This window comes from Pelobates fuscus, chromosome 1 (assembly GCF_036172605.1).
Source record: "Pelobates fuscus isolate aPelFus1 chromosome 1, aPelFus1.pri, whole genome shotgun sequence".
NCBI classification, from domain to species: Eukaryota; Metazoa; Chordata; class Amphibia; order Anura; family Pelobatidae; genus Pelobates; species Pelobates fuscus.
In genome coordinates, this window is record NC_086317.1 from 314,623,539 (window position 1) to 314,638,950 (window position 15,412).

A 15,412-nucleotide genomic window follows, 5' to 3' on the forward strand; every position below is an offset into this window, starting at 1 on the left:
TTTGACCAATTCTTCAGGGCCTTCTGGACGCGCCTACAGTGCAAACCTTCCTCCCAAACCCTGCATGAAAAGCAGGGGCACGCACCAGAGGCTGGCACAGCCAATACAAGAGCTCCCATTACAGACCTGCCTATGGCCCTCCAGAACAAGCAAAGGTCGCAAGGAGCGACCCAAACGACCACTCTAACAAACTGTACATTAACCAAGCACCAAAACCCCCCCCAAAGAAGAAAAGAGAGGTACCGCTTACCCCACCGGGAGTCCTGGGAGCTTCCCGAACCGGGGGATTGGCTGAGCCGGAGACACCCTGAAAACGGAGGGCTGAGCATCTAACCTCTGAGTCCCCAATGTTCACAATGGACACCATCTTGTTACAATGACATACCGTACCATCATAACTGCCCTATGTCCCAGCGGCTAACTAACCTAACTAGCGAGCACTATACACACAGTATAGTATAGGTTTTTTTCCCCTTTTTTTGTTATTTAATACATAGCTCGCAGATTATCACCTTATCACCGGGACATCTCATCTCACCTTTTATATATAGGTAGCTTGTTTAGCAACATTCAAACATAAGAGTTGCCATGTTGTCAGCTACACTTATAGCAGACATATAGTGTTAACTTTTAATAATGTTTTTTTTTATTTTTTATTTACAATAATTTATTTTATTTTAATTTGACACATATACAAAACATTTTTCCGTCCACAGTGAAAATCACAATTTTCTTCATAATGCATAACATATATAAATACTGCATTGCAAGATTCTCAATAAAAAATATTCCAACTCGTTTCACTTTTAAACAGAAATGTTATCACAAAGATTATCCCATGTAACATGATAACGTCATTGCCAAACAGGCTTATATTTTAACTTTTAAGAATGTTATTATCTCTTTAGTTGCATAATATCACATATGGTGCCTTCACTTAAGTTAAGCTGTGTATGGAGAGGGGGGGGGGGCAGAGATAGCCTACAGATCAGGGAAGTGAGGCATATGGGGGGGGGGGGGGGCAGAGATAGCCTACAGATCAGGGAAGTGAGGCATATGGGGGGGGGGGGGGGCAGAGATAGCCTACAGATCAGGGAAGTGAGGCATATGGGGGGGGGGGGCAGAGATAGCCTACAGATCAGGGAAGTGAGGCTGGGGGGGGGGGGGGGCAGAGATAGCCTACAGATCAGGGAAGTGAGGCATATGGGGGGGGGGGGGCAGAGATAGCCTACAGATCAGGGAAGTGAGGCTGGGGGGGGGGGGGGCAGAGATAGCCTACAGATCAGGGAAGTGAGGCTGGGGGGGGGGGGGGCAGAGATAGCCTACAGATCAGGGAAGTGAGGCTGGGGGGGGGGGGGCAGAGATAGCCTACAGATCAGGGAAGTGAGGCATATGGGGGGGGGGCAGAGATAGCCTACAGATCAGGGAAGTGAGGCATATGGGGGGGGGGCAGAGATAGCCTACAGATCAGGGAAGTGAGGCATATGGGGGGGGGGGGGCAGAGATAGCCTACAGATCAGGGAAGTGAGGCATATGGGGGGGGGGGGGCAGAGATAGCCTACAGATCAGGGAAGTGAGGCATATGGGGGGGGGGGGGCAGAGATAGCCTACAGATCAGGGAAGTGAGGCATATGGGGGGGGGGGGCAGAGATAGCCTACAGATCAGGGAAGTGAGGCATATGGGGGGGGGGGGCAGAGATAGCCTACAGATCAGGGAAGTGAGGCATATGGGGGGGGGGGGCAGAGATAGCCTACAGATCAGGGAAGTGAGGCATATGGGGGGGGGGGGCAGAGATAGCCTACAGATCAGGGAAGTGAGGCATATGGGGGGGGGGGGCAGAGATAGCCTACAGATCAGGGAAGTGAGGCATATGGGGGGGGGGCAGAGATAGCCTACAGATCAGGGAAGTGAGGCATATGGGGGGGGGGGGCAGAGATAGCCTACAGATCAGGGAAGTGAGGCATATGGGGGGGGGGGGCAGAGATAGCCTACAGATCAGGGAAGTGAGGCATATGGGGGGGGGGGGCAGAGATAGCCTACAGATCAGGGAAGTGAGGCATATGGGGGGGGGGGGCAGAGATAGCCTACAGATCAGGGAAGTGAGGCATATGGGGGGGGGGGGCAGAGATAGCCTACAGATCAGGGAAGTGAGGCATATGGGGGGGGGGGGCAGAGATAGCCTACAGATCAGGGAAGTGAGGCATATGGGGGGGGGGGGCAGAGATAGCCTACAGATCAGGGAAGTGAGGCATATGGGGGGGGGGGGCAGAGATAGCCTACAGATCAGGGAAGTGAGGCATATGGGGGGGGGGGGTCAGCAAGGACCAGGAAGGTAAAGTAAGAGAAGGAGAAGGAATAGAAATGAGCAGAAAGGGGCAGCAAGGAGCTGGAAGGGACAGCAATGAGCACAACAGGTAAAGCAGGAGAAGGAGCACAAAGGAGCAGGAAGGGTCAACAAGGAGCACGAAGGGTCAACAAGGAGCTGGAAGGTAAAGCAGCACAAATGTAAAGTAGAAGGAGCAGAAATGGACAGAAGCTGGACAGGAGCTGAAAATGGCAGCAAGGAGCAGGAAGGGACAGAAGAAACACAAAGGTGAAGTAGGAGAAGGAACAGAAATGAGCAGGAAGGGGCAGCAAGGAGTAGGAAGGGTCAGCAAGGAGAAGGAAGGATCTGCAAGGAGCAGGAAGGGACAGAAGGAGCACAAAGGTAAAGGAGCAGAAAGAATCAGAAGTGGCACAAAGGTAAAGTAGGAGAAGGAGCAGAAAGGGACAGCAAGGAGCAGAAAGGGAAAGTAGGAGAAGGAGCAGAAAGGGTCTGCAAGGAGCAGAAAGGGATCAGAAAGAGAAAGGAGCTGAAGGGGGAGCACAATAAGCAGAAAGTAGCAGAAAGGTGAAGGAGCCAAGGAGGAGAGAAGACCGTGTCAGAAGAAAAAGGAGATTGGAGCAGGAAGGACAAATTAAGTGAACCCTCCACTTTATTCTGGACACCACATCATAAGGCTTTGGTACCTGGGCCTGGCAGGAAAACTTTGGACCTTCTCATCTACTCAGGTAAAAAAAAATAGTGTTAATGTGTTCACTTTTATTTACTGAGTGTCAGGAAGCACAGAGTGCCACTGGGTAGGGGTGTCGCTGATTGGCTAGAGCGGTCAGCTGGCACTCTAAGCCAATCAGTAGCTCCCCATTCATAAAAAAGTCACACATTTTTATTAACCGGGAACTAGCGATTGGCTTAGAGCGTCAACTGACCACTCTAGCCAATCTGCACTTCCTGACACTCCGTTTCAGAAGCCGAATACCACTGAACGAACTGAAAATCTGGGGCTGGAGGAAGCCTTTGGAGAAACCATTTGAGAGCGGTTTAACCCCTGGCATCATAGCATTTTCATTTAGATGAATTTGTTATGGTGACCAGAATGTTCCTTTAATTTGCTTAAAGGAACACTATAGTGTCAGGAATACAAACATGTGTTCCTGACACCATAGTTATGAAAACGCTATTCACCCTGGCTTTATGTAATAATGACTATGCTCCTCCCCTTCATGACACTGTCAAAAAGGGACCAAGCATGGATGCCCCGCCCCCCCTCGCCTCCTCCCCCCTGGAAAAATTCCTGCGGACGCCCATGACTATAGCATTAGCTATAATGTTCCTTTATTTATATACTGTTATTAGCGTATTTGGGAGCAGTTTTAAGAAACACAGGGCTCTCCCTAACATCCTATAGATAGATACTGTCCTAGCTTGATGACAGTGATCAAGGGAGGCACATCACTCTATTTAAGTAATGTGGATTACACATACCTACGTATCTACTCCAATACACACACACACACCTAAATATGAACATATCTCTGGAGATATATTTGATATCAAAGCCTATTTGATTACTTGGGTCTAAAGAACAGCTAGGAAGATCAACCTCATTACACAAGTATTGCCTGAAAGAGAGCTTTATTACATGAATAATAATCTCTCTTTACCAGAGCCAGACCTACTTTTTGAGGGTAGATGATTAGATCCCAAATCATTGTATGAATGGGCACCCACACACAATATGTGCATTACATTTTCCAATACAATTTAGATGTGGAGATTTATATCTGGGTGATATACATGTAGACTGAAATATCTGAATAACGTAAAGCCTTAGGTTTTGTGTGATTTGTAAAGTGAGCGAATTTCCTCTTTCATGTAATCATATAGGGCACATCAGGTATAAACAGAGAGTTGTCATTTATTGATACAAGCTGTTGTGCACATCTCATAAATGAGCATAGGGATTGCGTAGCTAGGTCTAAATTTGTATCTCTTTATATGAAATATTTTAAGGAACACTCTAAGTACCATAACTACAGCACACTGGCACACCACCCACTGCAGTAAATCCCGTACCTGGTTCCACAAGATGCAACCTTTCTCCACTAAAGTCTACAAGAGAGGCAGACGCTCTCTGTCAGAGCTAAGCAATCATTTGACACTCTCAGTCAATGAGCTATCCCTGTACTATAGCGTTTAGCTCAGGAGAGCTAACGGAAGCTTCTATGAAGGAACTTCCGACTATTTTTATCATATATCAGGAAGGATAGATTGGCTGCGTTTTCCATTCAGCTAGTATTTGTGCATAAATAGTATAGTCCAGTGGTTCCCACACTTTTTAGGTTCAAGGCACCGTAGGTCAAAAATATTTCTGGGGCATACACTGGGCCCCTGTTCAGCAGAAATGTTTCCCTGTCAGGGGCGTATCCAGAACCTAATCTTGGGATGGGCACTGGTAGATTATTTAAAGAAACAATCCAGGCACAATAATCACTACAGCATGCTGTAGTGGTTATGGTGCCAGGAGTTCCGTGGTGCCCTCCCAGGGAAAGTAGTCAAACTGTTTAAGAACAGTTTGACAACTTAGCTGGGGTCTGCCAGGATAGGGGCTGTAGTGGGGGATAGGGGCAGTGATGTGTGTGTGTGGTGTTAAGTGTATGTGTTAAGGGTGCAGTGTGTGTGTGTGTGTGTGAGGGGTGCAGTATGTGTACGGGGGTGCATTGTGTTTGTGAAGGATGTAGTGTGTGAGGGGTGCATTGTGTGTGTGTGTTTGAAGGGTGCAATGTGTGCCTGAAGGATACAGTGTGTGTGTGAGGGTTATAGTGTGCGTGTGAATTCTAGTGTGTGTGTATGGGGGTGGTGGGAAGGCTATGTGTGTGTGGGAGCAGTGTGTGTATGAGGGAGTATTTTGTGTGTGTAATGTAGAATTATTGTGGGTCTGTGGGGTTAGAGGGTAGATTAGTAAATATAATTTTTTTTTTAATTAAAAAAAAAAATAATTTTGATATCTCCCCTCCCTGCTTACCTATGCCTGGGAGGGGGGACAGTACAAGGCAATCATTGATGGTCCAGTGGAGAAGCCCTGGTGGTCCAAGTGGTGAGAGTGAACTCGGTGGAGCTGCAGGTTAAAGCTCCCCCGGGTCCTCTCTCTCCCTCCCCTGCCGGCTGTCAGCATTTCAGTGTTAGCAGGCCAGTGAGGGAGATCTCTGATCTCCCCTCTGTCCTGCACAGACGGCAGGGGAGAGTGAGGCACAGTGGGGTCATAGCACCGGGGAAATATTTCACGGCGCCCCTGTGTGCCAGTCATGGCGCCCCAGGGCACCATGGCACACAGTTTGGGAACTGCTTGTATAGTCTGTGTGACAAACTCCCCTATTCAAGTGAGTTTGCCATGAGTTTCTGGAGGAGCCTGCTTGCCAGCCTCCTGCCCACAGACTATGGACCTTGTAAAATGTGAAATAAAAGTCTATCGCGTATTTGGACTATATGGTTCGGTACCCAACAGCTGCACGAACCGGTAACCACCCTGGAGCTTGTTAAGCCTAATTGATACATTGTAGCAATTTCCACCACAGTGTTCTAAGTGTTCGTCTGGGTGGCCGCAATTCCTACGGACGACCACGAGGTAGCGGCCATCTTGTTCACATAAAACCAGGCAGCTGTGTTTTGGTTGTCGAGTTCATGGTACTATTTTCGGACACTAAAACTCCCAAACATCGCTGGACTTCCATGATTGCCTGCGTTCGGTTCGACAACACTTAGAAAGACACTGTTTGATGGAAACGTTCCCACGAACAAGGGGGAAAAGCTCCAGGGTAAGACTATTGACTATGTTCGGTAGTTTGTTCGTTTGTAAACTACCGAACTAGACCGACCGCAAGCCCTGGTTCTCTGGAACTGTTTTGGGCATGGGACTATGCGTGTGTTCGGTCAAACAAATTACTTCCAGGAAATTCCTGGATCCCTGAACTGATCTGAGTGATTTTTGGATATGTTGGTCACCCAGATCAGGGCTGTCAGGAGATGCCACTTTTATGGGGGTTTTGTGTATGTTTAGGGTACCTTTCAACTGTGGTTTACTCTCAGGTCCATGGGGGAGTGCTCGTTGCATGGAGACATGCATATAAGGCAAGTTGTGTCTGCCATTAAAAGGTGTTCCAGAATGTACTCCCAGAACTATGTGTCGTCTGGTTACTGGGAGGGGAAAGGGCTATTCTTTAATCACTGTTCCAGTGTTGAGGACTAGAGCTCCCAGGACTGAGTGTCGTCCAGTGCCTGGGGGTGTCTAGAGCAAATTCCCCATTCGGCTCCAGGAGAGAGCGGTTCCAGGGCCCCAGTCAAGCCACGGCGACTGTGGGCAGAAGTGCTGAGGTTTGTCCCCTGTTCCAGCTAGGAAGCTGTCCTTGGCAGAGGTACCCAGCTGGGGTACAGTGAGCTCTGCTACAGTCTGTATTCAGTAAAATGGGTCTTAGGTTAGGACATACAGCAGAAGGATTTCCAGGTTTTTATGTGTCACAGATTTCTTTTCATCATCTCTTTCAGTAGATGGCTACAATTTACGCAACCATTAAATAGTGTTACGAGGTGAAGTACAAAATAGCTAAGTATCTTTCTGCCGGAGATAAACATTGTTTTAGCTTCTCAATACCCTCAATTGACATAGAAGGGAAGTGTATTGTATCAAGTAATAATTTATCTAATTCTTTGAAGATTAAACTAAGGTTGAGTCATTACTTAAGTTATAAAACATTTTGTAGTTATGTGCAGAACTGTCAACAATGACCTTAGAACTGTATAATTTGTCAGCATTATCTAACAAAGTACCTATTGCCTTATTTCCTTTGGAATAAAAATGTTGTGTTAGAACATGTGACCCCCCCCCACCCTCAATCGAAGTTAATCATCTGTATACTTCTAACTGTTTCTAATTTGTATGCGCAAACTGTATTTTGGTTATAGTTGAGCTGTGCAGGAGGAGATCTCATTATTTTATTGGGCTTGTCTTTTGTGCAGTGATGATACATATTTTATAATGCCCTCATGATTGGCTCTTGTCAGATCCATAAGGTTGCGGGGAAGATATTGGAAGTATTATTTTTTACAATGTAGTCCTTGACAGTCTTGCAGGCATGTTTGAGTTGATGACCGGGCCATATAGTGATAGTTTAGTCTTTATTTCCCTAGTGTGATTGTCGTGTTGGCCATGGTTTCTCCAAATATTGCTTTATACGTCATAATTAATATTATTTATATAGCGCCAAAAAATTCCACAGCGCTGTACAATGGGATGCATTACTGTAGATGTTTGTCTACCTAAACATACCTGATCATAAGAGGGGGCTGCCTGTGTTGATATGTGTTTGGAGACAGTTTTGGTGTAGTGTGTGTCTAAAGGGGTTTGTTTGTGATGCGTATGTGTGCGCATATATAAGTACTGTAAACATTGTGTGTGTGTGTGTGTCAGTAGGTGTTGTAGTGTGTGTTGGGGCTCTGGAGTGTGTATGTTTACCGGGACCCAGGTAAATTGTAAAACTATTCTTGAACTACTTACTTTGGAAGGTTGCCTGGGTATTCCTGACACCATAACCACTATAGCAGACTAGTGACAGAGTGAGTGAAGGCATAACTGGTGACAGAGTGAGGGAGGGAGGTGGTGACTAGTGACAGAGTAAGGGAGGGAGGGGTGACTAGGGACAGAGGAAGGGGGTGACTAGGGACAGTCACCCCCTCCCTCACTCTGTCACTAGTCACCCCTCCCTCTCCTCACTCTGCCTCCAGGTACACCCTCACTCTGCCACATGTCACCACCTCCCACACACTTCCACCTGTCACCATCTCCCTCACACACTCTGTCACCTGTCACATATGCATTCACACTGACACTATATACAAAAAAGCACATGTAGTCATCCAGACATGCACAAGTGCATTCACACGGACTCAAATACAAACATGCATTGATACACAGGTCTTCACAATATACACATCCAAAGGAATGCTGTATTATATGAGAGTTATATTTAAAGGGACACTATAGTCACCCAGACCACTTCAGCTCAATGAAGTGGTCTGGGTGCCAGGTCCCTCAGGTTTTAAACCTTCAGATGTATACATAGCAGTTTCAGAGAAAATGCTATGTTTACTTAGCAGGGTTAATCAAACCTCTAGTGGGTGTCATCCTGACGTGCAGAACGTCTATAGGAAAGCATTGAGAAATGCTTTCCTATGGACTGTTTGAATGCGCGCATTTCGCTCCACTCGGGAGCTGACGTCGGCGGGGGAGGAGAGGTGACCAGCGCCGAGGGAGCCCAGTGCTGGATAAAGGTAAGCTGCTGAAGGGGTTTTAACCCCTTCAGCGCCACGGGAGGGGGGATCCTGAGGGTGGGGGCACCCTTAGGGCATTATAGTGTCAGGAAAACCACTTTGTTTTCCTGACACTATAGTGATCCTTTAAACCAAATTTCTGGAATAAAAGGGAATCATGACATGTCACACATGTCATGTGTCCTTAAGGGGTTAACATTTATTTAATGCACATATTTTTGTGCATTCAAAGGGCCTGGGATCTAATTTTGCCCGGGGGCCCCAAAGGCTCTCAGTCCGCCCCTGACTACTTCTCCATTTATCACAGAGCTCCACAACAATGAAACTCCCAGTAATGTGGAGCTCTGTGACAAGATCATACACTATACCACAATACAACTAATGTTGTAATGTAAGTAATGTCTATTACTGTATCACCGAGCTCCCTAACTATAAAACAGAGTAATATGCATTTTATATACCAGAGCTCCACTGTAATACATCTCATGATGTAATGTTTGTGTTGTCTGTCTATGTGATAGGTGTGATGGCTGTGTGTGATATGTACGCTATGTGTTGGCTGTGTGTGATATTTGTCATGGGTTTATTGGCTGTGTGTGATGGGTAATTAATTCAGATAAAAATATGCATTTAAGCCTATGTGTGAATGCAGGTGTATATTTTTGCAGAGCTTTGTGCACACAGTCCCACAGTCAGATGCACAGTTATACATATACACTGTCAAATACACCACATGCACACAGTCGCAGGCAGAAAGTTGCAGAAACACACAGGTACAGACAGTAACACACATACACAGTTACAGGCAGATAAACACACTCACACACAATTACAGGAAGACAGCCACACACGCACAGCCACACGTACAGTCTGACTTACACACACATACTTACATGCAGACAGCCACACAATGACTCCTTCCTGCTTCCACTGCAGCAGTTACCCGGCACTTTTTAGCCCCGCCCCTTCCGCCCAGTAAGCTCCGCCCCGACGCAATATTTTTGTAAAAAATGTTTTATCCCGGCCGGCCATGTGTGAGCTCAGCTGTGTCGTCCGCACAGCTCACATACCCCTAAGGCTGGCCCTGGTGATATGGGTGCTTGGAGAGATCCTTTAAAAAGCTGCATGTGTGCGGGTAATAGTATGTATGTTTGTGTCGTTAGGTGTAGAGTTGATTTAGAAGTGTACGGCTGCCTACATTTGTGTTGTGTCTGTATGTGTGGAGTGACAGCGTGCATGTTGTTTAGTGGCAATAAGTGTTTTAGCTATATTGTAGTGTAATAAAAAACCTGTTTGGGATATATGTTGCGGTTCTGTATTTCTGACTGTGTGTGTGAGGTGACAGGCTGTACGTTGTCTGTGTGTGCACATGTGATGTGTGGTGACTGTATTTAGGTGTAGGGTGGCTGTAACTGCAGTGTTGCCAAAGTGAAGGAATTAACAGTCAGCCCCTGGACCATGCAACAGTTGCACTTTTGTGCCAGGGGCTGGTTGCACCCCAGCACACGTGACTTTCAAGCTGCCTAATGTCGATTCTGTTTAAAAATTATTGTGCACACAGCATACTGGAGGCATGTGCAATGACTTCTTCCCTTGCAGCACTGCCTGTAAGGAGAAGCTGTGATCTTCCATGCCTCCGTGCACTCCACCCGCCTTCATGCATTAATTGTAACTGATTTTTTTTATTTTTAATTCTCTCCCTCCTCTCAGGGCCGTCTTTAATATTGATTGGACCCTGGGCAAGCATCTGCTTGGGCCCCCTGGGCATGCAATCACTCCCTCCACCCCAACCTAGAGGCGAAACTAATGTAGAGAGTGCCTTGGTGCAAACAAAAATTCAGGCCTGCCCTGTAGCACAAGAGTAAAGAAAAGATAGATCCCCATCTGTCATACACCTCCTGCGATGCTATGCCAGCTGGTGATATACTATCCTTGCAGGGTTGTATTTTTGAGCAGTGTTTGTGTGGTGTGTTTGTATGTAATGTTTGTGTTTGCAGGTGTCTGTTTGCATGTTGTGTGATTTCTATAACACATATACACATACACATTAACACGCAGATACACACATAAGCACACTGACACATGCTCACACCTTGACACATACTGGCACATTCATACACACACACTCAGATACAAACAGATACAAACACTTTGACAAACAGATACAAGCACTGTGATACACACACACACACTGGCACATCCACACACAGAGATATACACACACACACACGGACACAGGTATGTACACACACACTCAGATACACTCATACATAAAGGTATAAATGCAGGGGTGTATATGTGTACAGTGCTAGAGATGGAATATATGAGTGTATTTGTATTGGCATTAAAATGCTGGGATGTATGCATTACCACACACTCAGATGCACACTTACACACACCGACACATACAGACACACACACACAAACACACACACAGGTACACATACACACTGACACACAAGTACACATACACAGGTATACATACACACAGAAACACTGACACACAGACAAACACAGCCAGATACACACAAGGACATAAACACAGCCAGATACACACACACATATATGTGTACATTTACATATTTTAATCTCTGCCTTCTAGCAGCTCTTGGACAGCAACTCCCAGCAACCTTGGCCAATATAATGTCTCAACTTTCATACCCTGGTCCAGAATTTGGCAAAAGTGACATTTGGAAATGGTGTACAGCCTTTGATAACACTTGATGCAATAATATGTTAAAATAAATACTTTTTAAATTTATATTTAATAGGGAACTGTCAGGTTCTTCTAGGATTTTTAACATGTACTTATTCCCTGTGTGTTACATTACAAACACCAACACTTCAAGTGATATCAGAAATAAGCAAAACAAAAAACAAACAATATTTAGCCACCCTCCTGTCTCCTTACCTTTTGGGTACAGAAAGGTGGCTTCCCTGGGGTCCAGTGAGAGCTTGCTGGCCCAGGCTGATGGGAGTCTGCCATCAGCTTTCTCAGTCCCTCTCCCTCACAATGCTTGCACTCTCCTCCATGTGGTGTGTGCCTCCTCCCCAGCGGCACTGAGGAGGAAGTGATCTGACCTTCCTCCCAGCATGCCACGGAGAAGAAAAGGGATCACAGGGCAGTGTGTGAGGGGGCTAGCTGTGAGCATACACATAGAATGTCTATGGCTGTGAGTATGTAGTCAGCCACCCCCATATTACAGGGGCCAGGTCCAGAGCAGTATTAAAGGGCTGTGGCCCCTGATTACCAAGGGGGCCCATGGGGCAGCTGCCTTAGGGCCCCCAGGAGTAACTGGGCCCGGGGCAGCTGCCCCTTTTGCCCCTCCTTAAAGACGGCCCTGCCTCCTCTGTCCACCACCTCCCCTACCTGGCTCAGACTGCGCACATATACTCTGAGCCAGTAGAATGGTCCAATCTAATGCTTCTCTATGAAAAGTATTTGATTGGACATTACGAGGAAGGCAGTGATGTAGTGTTAATTTTGTTAACTGATAATTTTAGTCAGATTAGTTGACAACATTTTTTTTAGATTTAGTCGACTAAAACTAAAATACGACTAAAACTAAATTGACATTTGCCGCCAAAATTAACACTACACAGAGGAGGACTGTAGAATGGGCAAAAAAGACAGACCAGGGCTTGGAAGAGAGATACCTAGAGGGGCTGGGAAGACACAAAGAGACACACAGGGGATGTGGGAGGGACAAAAATTAGAGATAGGGGTTTTAACTAAACCCATTAGATTTTAGTTGTGTCGACTGAAATCTAAAGGTTATTTATATAACTAAAATCTTCTGTAGAATTAATCGATTAAAACAATTCAGATGACTAAAATACAACTAAAACTAAATTGAAATTTGCCGCCAAAATTAACACTACAGTGATCTCGACAGAGGCATGGAAACCAGCACGGAAAGCTTCGCCAAGCACTCGATTCCAAGTAAGTTTATTGTTTTATTTGCAGAATTACAAGGGGTGCTTATTTGATACTGCCCAGTTTTTAAACAACATTTTAAACTAAATGAAAATAGACTTTAGGCAGCCTATTGGCTTGTGTTAGTTAGAAGAAAAGCAAACAATGGAATAGTTTATCCAGGATAGCAGAGAATACAAAAATGAAGAAGTAAAAAAAAAAAAATGAATTATGATTTAACCTTGTGAGGACCAATGGTCTATCACAAAACGGCCTCTGATGATCATGATGATCAAATAGTATTATCAGGAGCAATATGTACATTTTCACATCAGGCAAATACTCATCGCTCCATACGTAGAACTGGTTCTTGTCTGGAGATTCCAATATAGACCACAATGTGTGCTTATAGTTAGAATGGTATTATATTAACTTTGACATGTGATCATACTATATTAATTATTCAACAAATATCTTTCAAGCACTGGACAATGGACTTAGCAACTGTCTTCTTAGCAACGGCATATGAAGTTACAGAGCTCAAGTAACTTGTTTAAATAAGAGACTAAAGTCCACACTGTTTCCCGATAATAATTATTATCCAGTGGTTGATCATATCAACTAATGGAACATTACAGATGAATGTATATCTGTTTATTACTATTTAATATATATATATATAATGGTTACAAAAATGTTTGGGAGTAACATTTAATAAGATATTAGACAAATGTTTGAATATACAAACATGTATTTTCAAGAAAGATGCTAAAAAAGCCTTTTTGTTGTTGTTATTTTAAATCCCATGACATTGGGATTTCTCCCCACTGTGATGACTGACAGGTCAGAGAGCATGGCAGCCATCTTAAGTCAGTGAGTGTGATGCAGTGCTGCACAGGGGGTGTTTTACTCCTGTGTTCCTGTCAGTTATAATAAGTCTAATTATACAGTAAATGTGCAGCAATAAAGCAAGGTTGTATCAAACCACTGGTCTCATATGTGAAGCAGTCAGGGCCATAACACACACTGGTGTGCATGCTATTGCTTTTGGCCAATATAAATATTTTTATATTTTCAATGCTCGATTTTGTACAATATTTGCAAAAAGAGAAAATAAAAATAGAACATGTTTTGCAGCATTCCACATCTTAACCCTGTCTTGTCTGTCCCACTTCCCTGATACATAAATACTTCCTTCTTGCTAGTTAGTGTAGTGCAGCATGTGATGTGCACAGATAGATCCATACGACACTGACAGAAACCAAGGTTGAACCACAACAATGCATCATTAGAATACCCTGCCAGACAAACTACATGTACAGTCTGCCGAGAGAATTAAGTGTTCAACAGTAAGACACATTGCTCCAAGAAGGCTGTAGTTGTTCTGGTGCAAGGAGTGTCTTGCCTTTCTCCAAATGTGATCTTTCAAACTGTATGAACATGGTTTAACATTTACCTGGGTCCACCAAATGTCTGTGCTGCACCAGATCTCTTTAAAGCAATAGAAGCCGGTTGTCATTTTGGGAAAAATAGCATATCATTCAAGTAATTTATTGACTGAGAGCGATGAGGAGGTTTGACAGGTCACTCAAAGACGGTGCCAAGGCACATCTCGCACCATAACAACTGCATCAGACTATAACGGTACTTAGAGTGTTCTTTTAAATGGACAATCCAGGAACATTAGATGCATTGTGTCAATAATGAAATATTATAATTTGTAGTAAAGATAACCAACTGCCAGTGATTCAAAGCAGCTGCAGTAACAGGAGGATTTGTTGGGAGGCTGGTGATATGCAGAGAACATCAGCTGCAGTATAAGCCTATCACTGGCCAACCATTGAAAGCATTGATTGAAATAGTAACAGTAATTACAATTTCTCTCAATAGGTGGCCAATGATAGGCTGAGAGCGTCAGCTAATGTTCTCAGCCAATTACCAGCCGCATTGCAAACCTTGCTGATACCAGGAAGAAGAGGTGTCAGTCCAATTTTAGGGTTAAAACCAGACAGTCCTGCCTCCGAGACAACTTCAAGATGATGTGATTATTCGTTTGGGAGTGTGTCTTTAATTATTACTATTATTTTTAATATAAAAAAAGAGATGGACAGACATAGTGTAGTAAAAAAAAAAAGATTATTCAGTTGGAATTTTTTTTATAATATTGTCATATTATATTACACATAAGTGCTTATATTTCCCCCACTCTGCCGTAATCTTAAAACTGGGGGTTACCCCTTTAATTGACACATTAATTGAAATCGGAAGATAAGAAAAATAGCCTTAGATGTAAGTCCTAAGACCTACTCTGTTGCTTGGAAGGGGTTTAGGTAGATAATAAGAACATAACCCTATGTAACGTTAAAGATGGAAGATATTTGCAGATATATATTTAATATGTAACCTCTTATAGGTTTAATGCAAGAAATTAATAACTATAGTGCCATTTCAAACTATTAATTAAATGAGTCAAAATCGATAGCATTGACTATTGATATCGATAGAGCAACTATTGAGGATTTAAAAAGGAAATTCAATTTTATCTGGACCAAGAAAGGATTAAATTATTTAGGAATTATCATAATGGCAAATGTAGAAAGAATTATGGAAACTTATGTTCTAAAATTATTGAAATTTACTAATAAGACACTGAAAGAGTGGTGATCCTTGGTTGTTTCTTGGCTAGGCAGAATCAATACTATAAATTCATACATACTACCAAAATACAAACAGCACACTAACAGCACACACACACAGCAGTGTATATATGTGTGTGTGTGTGTGTATATATACATACATACATACGCGGCGTGTGTTTGTGTTTTAGGGTGCACGCTCTAATGCAATAGGC